Here is a 6,203-nt window from a genome sequence, read left to right as displayed (position 1 = left end):
ATGCCATATGATGAAATAATGTAAAGGAGGCCGTGAAAAACACTCCAGAAAGGTTTTCTTTGGAAAAAAAATCATCATGAATTTTGGCGCAAAAAAACGCCATAGTATACTATGTCGAAAAAAAAATGCGATTTTTCAAACATGTTGTAAAAACGTGCCATATGATGAAATAATGTAAAGCAGGCTGTGAAAAACACTCCAGAAAGGTTTTTTTTGGAAAAAAAAAATCATCATGAATTTTGGTGTAAAAAAAACGCCTTACTATACTATGTCGAAAAAAAAATGTGATTTTTCAACATGTTGTAAAAACATGCCATATGATGAAATAATGTAAAGGAGGCCGTGAAAAATACTCCAGAAATGTTTTCTTTGGAAAAAAAAAAATCATCATGAATTTTGGCGCAAAAAAATGCCATAGTATACTATGTCGAAAAAAATGTGATTTTTCAAAATGGTGTGAAAACATGCCATATGATGAAATAATGTAAAGGAGGCTGTGAAAAACCCTCCAGAAAGGTTTTCTTTGAAAAAAAAAATCATCATGAATTTTGGCGCAAAAAAAACGCCATAGTATACTATGTCGAAAAAAATGTCATTTTTCAACATGTTGTAAAAACGTGCCATATGATGAAATAATGTCAAGGAGGCCGTGAAAAACACTCCAGAAAGGTTTTCTTTGAAAAAAAAAGTCATCATGAATTTTGGCGCAAAAAAAACACCATAGTATACTATGTTGAAAAAAAAATTTGATTTTTCAACATGTTGTAAAAACGTGCCATATGATGAAATAATGTCAAGGAGGCCGTGAAAAACACTCTAGAAATGTTTTCTCTGAAAAAAAAATCATCATGAATTTTGGCCCAAAAAAAACGCCATAGATACTATGTCGAAAAAAAAAATGCGATTTTTCAACATGTTGTAAAAACGTGCCATATGATGAAATAATGTAAAGGAGGCCGTGAAAAACACTCCAGAAAGGTTTTCTTTGAAAAAAAAAAATCATCATGAATTTTGGCGAAAAAAAACGCCATAGTATACTATGTCGAAAAAAAAATGTGATTTTTCAACATGTTGTAAAAACATGCCATATGATGAAATAATGTAAGTGATGCTGTGAAAAACACTCCAGAAAGTTTTTCTCTGAAAAAAAAATCATCATGAACTTTGGCCCAAAAAAAACGCCATAGTATACGATGTCGAAAAAAAAAATGCGATTTTTCAACATGTTGTAAAAACGTGCCATATGATGAAATAATGTAAAGGAGGCCGTGAAAAACACTCCAGAAAGGTTTTCTTTGAAAAAAAAATCATCATGAATTTTGGCGCAAAAAAAACGCCATAGTATACTATGTCGAAAAAAAATGTGATTTTTCAAAATGGTGTGAAAACATGCCATATGATGAAATAATGTAAAGCAGGCTGTGAAAAACAATCCAAAAAGGTTTTCTTTTAAAAAAAAAATCATCATGAATTTTGGCGCAAAAAAAACGCCATAGTATACTATGTCGAAAAAAAAAATGCGATTTTTCAACATGTTGTAAAAACGTGCCATATGATGAAATAATGTAAAGGAGTCCGTGAAAAACACTGTGGTAATGTTTTCTTTGAAAAAAAAAATCATCATGAATTTTGGCGCAAAAAACGCCTAAGTATACTATGTCGAAAAAAAATGCGATTTTTCAACATGTTGTAAAAACATGCCATATGATGAAATAATGTAAAGGAGGCTGTGAAAAACACTCCAGAAAGTTTTTCTTTGAAAAAAAAAAAACATGAATTTTGGCCCAAAAAAAACGCCTTACTATACTATGTCGAAAAAATGTCATTTTTAAACATGTTTAAAAACGTGCCATATGATGAAATAATGTAAAGGAGGCCGTGAAAAACACTCCAGAAAGGTTATCTTTGAAAAAAAAAATCATCATGAATTTTGGCGCAAAAAAATGCCATAGTATACTATGTCGAAAAAAAAATGCGATTTTTCAACATGTTGTAAAAACATGCCATATGATGAAATAATGTAAAGGAGGCTGTGAAAAACACTCCAGAAAGTTTTTCTTTGAAAAAAAAAAAAAACATGAATTTTGGCCCAAAAAAAACGCCAAAGTATACTATGTCGAAAAAATGTCATTTTTAAACATGTTTAAAAACGTGCCATATGATGAAATAATGTAAAGGAGGCCGTGAAAAACACTCCAGAAAGGTTTTCTTTGAAAAAAAAAAATCATCATGAATTTTGGCGTAAAAAAAAGCCATAGTATACTATGTCGAAAAAAAAATGTGATTTTTCAACATGTTGTAAAAACATGCCATATGATGAAATAATGTAAAGGAGGCTGTGAAAAACACTCCAGAAAGTTTTTCTCTGAAAAAAAAATCATCATGAATTTTGGCCCAAAAAAAACGCCATAGTATACTATGTCGAAAAAAAAAATGCGATTTTTCAACATGTTGTAAAAACGTGCCATATGATGAAATAATGTAAAGAAGGCCGTGAAAAACACTCCAGAAAGGTTTTCTTTGAAAAAAAAATCATCATGAATTTTGGCGCAAAAAAAACGCCATAGTATACTATGTCGAAAAAAAATGTGATTTTTCAAAATGGTGTGAAAACATGCCATATGATGAAATAATGTAAAGCAGGCTGTGAAAAACAATTCAAAAAGGTTTTCTTTAAAAAAAAAAAAATCATCATGAATTTTGGCACAAAAAAAACGCCATAGTATACTATGTCGAAAAAAAAAATGCGATTTTTCAACATGTTGTAAAAACGTGCCATATGATGAAATAATGTAAAGGAGACCGTGAAAAACACTGTGGTAATGTTTTCTTTGAAAAAAAAAAATCATCATGAATTTTGGCGTAAAAAAACGCCTAAGTATACTATGTCGAAAAAAAATGCGATTTTTCAACATGTTGTAAAAACATGCCATATGATGAAATAATGTAAAGGAGGCTGTGAAAAACGCTCCAGAAAGTTTTTCTTTGAAAAAAAAAATCATCATGAATTTTGGCGCAAATAAATGCCACAGTATACTATGTCGAAAAAAAATGATTTTTCAAAATGGTGTGAAAATATGCCATATGATGAAATAATGTAAAGCAGGCTGTGAAAAACAATCCAAAAAGGTTTTCTTTGGAAAAAAAAAATCATCATGAATTTTGGCCCAAAAAAACGCCACAGTATACTTTGTTGAAAAAAAATGCGATTTTTCAACATGTTGTAAAAACGTGCCATATGATGAAATAATGTAAAGGAGGCCGTGAAAAACACTCCAGAAAGGTTTTCTTTGAAAAAAAAATCATCATGAATTTTGGCGCAAAAAAATGCCACAGTATACTTTGTTGAAAAAAAATGCGACTTTTCAACATGTTGTAAAAACGTGCCATATGATGAAATAATGTAAAGGAGGCCGTGAAAAACACTATGGTAAGGTTTTCTTTGAAAAAGAAATCAGGCTTTTCTATGATGTTTTTAGAGCGACATGCTATCCTATGACGTTTTTAGAGCGACATGCTATATTACGATGTTCTTTGGACGACATGCTATACTATGAGGTTTTTAGATCGACATGCTACAGTATGACGTTTTTAGATCGACATGCTATAGTATGACGTTTTTAGAGTGACATGCTATACTGTGACATTTCAAGAGCGACATGCTACACGATGACGTTTTTTGGACGACATGCTATACTCTGACGTTTTTAGAGCGACATGCTATACTATGACGTTTTTACTGCAACATGCTATACTATGATGTTTTTAGAGCGACATGCTATACTATGATATTTTTAGAGCGACATGCTATACTATGATGTTTTTAGAGCGACATGCTATACTATGATGTTTTTAGAGCGACATGCTATACTATGACGTTTTTAGAGCGACATGCTATACTATGACGTTTTTAGAGCAACGTGCTATACTATGACGTTTTTAAAGCAACATGCTATACTATGACGTTTTTAGAGCGACATGCTATACTATGATGTTTTCAGAGCGACATGCTATACTATGACGTTTTTTGGGCGACATGCTATACTATGATGTTTTTGGACAACATGCTAAACTATGACATTCTTTGAGCTACATGCTATACTATGACATTTTTAGAGTGACATGCTATACGATGACGTTTTTAGAGCGACATGCTATACGATGACGTTTTTAGAGCGACATGCTATACTATGACGTTTTTAGAGCGACATGCTATACTATGATGTTCTTTGGACGACATGCTATACTATGACGTTTTTTGGACCAAAGGCTATGCTATGATGTTTTTAGAGCGACATGCTATACTATGACGTTTTTAGAGCGACATGCTATACTATGACGCTCTTTGGACGACATGCCACACTATGACGTTTTTTGGGTGACATGCTATACTATGATGTTTTTAGAGCGACATGCTATACTATGATGTTTTTAGAGCCACATGCTATACTATGACGTTTTTTGGGCGACATGCTATACTATGATGTTTTTGGACAACATGCTAAACTATGACGTTCCTTGAGCCACATGCTATACTATGACGTTTTTAGAGCAACATGCTATACTATGACGTTTTAAGAGCGACATGCTATACTATGATGTATGACGTTTTTTGGGTGACATGCTATACTATGACATTTTTTGGGCGACATGCTATACCATGACGGTTTTTGGGCAACATGCTATATTAAGAAGTTTTTAGAGCAACGTGCTAAACTATGACGTTTTTTGAGCCACATGCTAAATTCTTATTTAATTGTATTTAATGTTTCATTGTATTAAACAGACAAAATATTGAATTAGAAAATTAAAGACAATTTTCAACCAATTAATGAAACTGATGTCATTTAAAACTATCAGTCTGTTTTAGTGTCAAATTAAAGCTGATTACTGACAACTAGAACATTAACGTTACTGTTTTAATCACATTTAAGTTTCCTGAACGTTACATTAATGTCATCCAGCCACAGTTTTATGAACTTAATGAACCACATTACAGGAACACAACACACTTCAGCTGTTTACATGAAACTCAACACAAACATCGTTAGCTTAATGCTACGTTAGCTTTAATCAGGCTACAACTGAACAGTTAGCTCGGTTGGCATCGCTAACATTAAAGCTAATATTTACTATGCTAACTTTCTTCTCTGGTCAACACACACTGAAACAAACGCCACCAACATCTGGAGTACATGGCACACATTATATCTGACACTAAAGCTGCATATAAAGTGCATTAAAAGCGGCACCGATATGAAAATAAACATTTACTTACCGAACTATCAGAGTCCTTTCAGTGTCTGCTGGTAGAATCAGCCGAAGGTAGAAAACTCGTTAAAACATGTCAACGGGCAGGAAAACTGTCTGTGGAAAATGTTCTGCTGCTGCACGGATAAATAAACCAACAGTTATTATGTCAGAATTAATCCAAACGAGGAGAGCAGAGTCTCTGCTGCCTCCTCCATAGGACCTGTCAATCATTCCAGACCGGACTGTCAATCAAGTAGCCCCGCCCCCTGGCTTCGCAAAACTTTAACGCTCTATAAAAAATCAATATTGATTTATTTTAAGATCGGCCACCTGATCTCTCAGTTTGACCATGAAAACTCACGAAAAAAAAATTATGTACAGTCTATGCACTGTACTCTGTTTGGCTCCACACTTGCTGATGACCACTTCCGGTCTCAGAAAATGAAAAAACTGACTTTTTTTCGTTTCTGTCTCTTACTGATTTTACTTTCTTGTTATTCTAAATATAAAACGAAAATCAAAGCATTTAAAAAAAAAAAAAATCGTATATCCCTTTTTGATCATGAAAAGGAAAAACGCCTTGTATTTCAATTTTAATTTTTGTATTTTAAAACGAAAATCAAATAACCACTCGTTTTTGTTTTCAATACCCGTTTCAGAACGGAAAATCCAATTACCAGATCCGTACACGGACCTATCTATCTGTCTGTCTGTCTGTCTGTCTGTCTGTCCTGAGATGTGAAACAAAATCTGTGATTAACATACAGATATCAACCAAATGCTGACGTTTTTAGTGTATAAACTGTCAGAAATATTAGAAAATGTACATTGCTGTTGCCTGAAGCCCAAATGAACACATTTAAAAATATTTTTATATAAACAATTTCAAAAATAATAAAGTTACATTTAATATTTTGTCATAAAAACAATACTAAAACAAAAAAAAAGAT

The sequence above is a fragment of the Amphiprion ocellaris genome, chromosome 2 (assembly GCF_022539595.1).
Source record: "Amphiprion ocellaris isolate individual 3 ecotype Okinawa chromosome 2, ASM2253959v1, whole genome shotgun sequence".
In the NCBI taxonomy this organism is placed as follows: domain Eukaryota; kingdom Metazoa; phylum Chordata; class Actinopteri; family Pomacentridae; genus Amphiprion; species Amphiprion ocellaris.
The sequence above is the reverse complement of the archived record's forward strand: the minus strand, read 5'-3'. Positions refer to the sequence as shown.